Source organism: Sinocyclocheilus rhinocerous, unplaced genomic scaffold, assembly GCF_001515625.1.
Source record: "Sinocyclocheilus rhinocerous isolate Xijiao unplaced genomic scaffold, SAMN03320098_v1.1 scaffold910, whole genome shotgun sequence".
In the NCBI taxonomy this organism is placed as follows: Eukaryota; Metazoa; Chordata; class Actinopteri; order Cypriniformes; family Cyprinidae; genus Sinocyclocheilus; species Sinocyclocheilus rhinocerous.
The window spans coordinates 356,355-359,091 of NW_015667266.1; the positions used below are offsets into that span (position 1 = coordinate 356,355).

At 26.1% G+C, this 2,737-nt stretch overlaps 1 long non-coding RNA gene across 1 annotated transcript; it reads left to right on the forward strand.

Moving 5' to 3' along the window:
- Window positions 1-345: 345 nt before the first annotated feature.
- LOC107733397 (uncharacterized) lies at window positions 346-2,731 on the forward strand. The gene is made up of 3 exons (XR_001638972.1): window positions 346-499; window positions 1,196-1,228; window positions 2,657-2,731. It is a non-coding gene; the product is annotated as an uncharacterized LOC107733397 (long non-coding RNA).
- Window positions 2,732-2,737: the final 6 nt, after the last annotated feature.

Sequence of the window (2,737 nt, forward strand, 5' to 3'; positions counted from 1 at the left end):
TCATATGAAATAGTTAAAAAAAGAATGAAAAAGTATGATAATAAATATAATTAAATAATTAAAAAAGAATAAAATTAATAAAATTAAATAATACACAAATAAAAATAATACTTAAATAATTAAAAAAGAAAGAAAAAGATAATAAAATTAAATTAAACAATTAAAAAATAATAATAATTTAAAAAATGGAAAGAAAAAGTAAGATTATAAAATAAATACAAATAACTAAAAAATAAATGATTTCAAATTAAATAGTTAAAAAAAGAATGAACAAGTATGATAATAAATATATTTAAATAATTAAAAAAGAAAAATATAAATAATTTAAAAAAGAGAAAGAAAAAAGAAAGTAAGAAAAAAAAAATGTTTAGTTTAATGACAGACATTTTTACAGAAGCTCCGTCTGGATCTCTCATGTAATGATGCATGTGTGTCTCTGTAGCCCAGTTTTCCTCCTGCTCCTCCGCCGCAGATGAACCCCACGGCCCAACCCCGACAGGTACAGCAGCCCAAACACGCATCACTTCCTGCTGCGTTACTGGCCCCTTCATTTCCTCCTTCGGCATTTCAGGATTTTCAATAAAGAACCAAACCAGCCAGCTTATGTCACATTTAATATAACATTTTATAAAGATATAAAACACTAAGGTATCCCATAATGCAGAGATTCCCAAAATCTGTGAGCTAAAATATTTACTTATTTCAATAATTTAGCACATTCAAATGATTACATGACATGCAGGCCAATCTTTTTTAGTGAGTGTTTTATTTTGAGCTCTTATTTTTAAAATTATTTTAATTTTATGACCAGTAAAAAATATTGTTGGGAAACCCTGCAATAAAACACTGTTAAAGATAGAATCAAACGTTAAAAAATTTGTCCATTCTTAATTTTTTCCAAGAAAATGTTTTTTTTTTAAAAAGGATGATAATAAAATATATATAAATAAATAATTTTAAAAAATAATAAGAAATATTATTAATATACTGTTATAGTATTTTTTGATTTATTAATAATTATTAATATTTTAAATGTTGTTTTCATTTGAATTTTTGTTTGTTTTGTCATTTTTTTATGTCTATTTAGTTTATTAATTTGCTTTGCTTTTAGTTTTAGTACTTCAGCTTTAAATTAAAACTGGTGTTGCTTCGGGATCTTGACCTTTGACCTGTACGTGTGGCTTTCTCTTTCTAGTTTGCCTCCGGTCCGAGAGCTTTACCACAACAGGTACTAACACAAACACTCCCACACACACAGAACAAGACCTGAAACATACTAAGGTCTTCTCTTTCTGAGCAGGAGTTTGTAGATAATCTTGTTAAGCAAGTTAGCTGAACTGCTGAAAAGTTTATATCTTATCCTGATTTATCTGATGAGAGAGATGAGGGATAAATACATAAAATTAAATAAATAAATAAATACAAAATTTAATTTAATAAAAAAAAGAAAGAAAAGGTTGGATAAAGTAAAATGAATTAGAAAAAATAAATTTAAATAATAAAAAAAACCTAAAAGGTATGATAATAAATAAACTGAAACGATGAAAAGAGAAAAACTAATTATTAAAAGGAAAGTGTAACTAAGAAAATAATTAAATAACATTAAATGAAGAAATTAAGTAAATTTATTTAAAGAGAGAAAATAATTTAAATAATTGAAAAATAAAAATATTTAAATAATTAAAAAAAGAAAGAAAACTTTTAAAAACTTTTTTTTGTAATTTAAAAATAAAATTTTTAAATTACAAAAAGAAAAAATAAATAATAAAAAAAGAAAAAAAAATTAAAAATAGAAAACGGAAATGAAAAGTAAGATAATAAAATAAATGCAAATAATTAAAAAAGTTAAATTAAATAGTTAAAAAAAGAAAAATGCTTTTAAATAATTAAAAAAGAAAAAAAAATTGTATTATGAATATAATTAAATAATTTATAAATAAAAAAAAAACGGAAATAAAAAGTAAGATAAGAAAATAAATACAAATAATTAAAAAAGAGAAATTATCTTAAATTAAATAGTTAAAAAATACTTTTAAATAATTAAAAAAGAAAAAATATGATAATGAATATAATTAAATAATTTAAAAAAAGAAAAAATATAAATAATTTAAAAAAGAGAAAGAAAAAAGAAAGTGAGAAAAAAAAGTATGTTTTTTAGTTTAATTACAGAAACTCCAGCCGTTTGAGTGCTGAGGTTTATTACGGCTGCAGTGCATTGCAGTGTAGAGTATGTTTCCGGCTGTTGTTGTGTCGTCTCAATCTCAACAGCTGAATGCTGTGTTTGCATGCTGCTCTGTTCCTCTAACTCTCGTGTAACACACACTCTTCATCTCTCTCTCGCTCCTCTGCTGTGTGTGTGTCTGTGTGTGTGTATGGTGCTGCTGAAGGGAGGATTCAGGTCACTGCAGGTAACGCTCACCAGCTTTTCTTCCACTTCCACAGAAATCTTTCTTTAAAGTCAGTGTGAAACCCATTTGACTTTCGTAAGATGATAAATATGATAAGTTAAACTGCATACTCAACAGTTTTATCCACGAGGATTTAAAAATGTGAGGTTCATATTGTATTGCAGTTGACGACAATATCTATATTCATAAATTAGCGATTACATTTTCTTCTTAAAAAGTTGAGTGTCTGTGTTTTTCTCTGTTTTCAGCCGTACTATCCCAGTCGGCCCACTTTACCTGCTAATTCTGGGCGTGTCCCACCAAGCTCCGCCCCCTCGGCCCATCCCCCC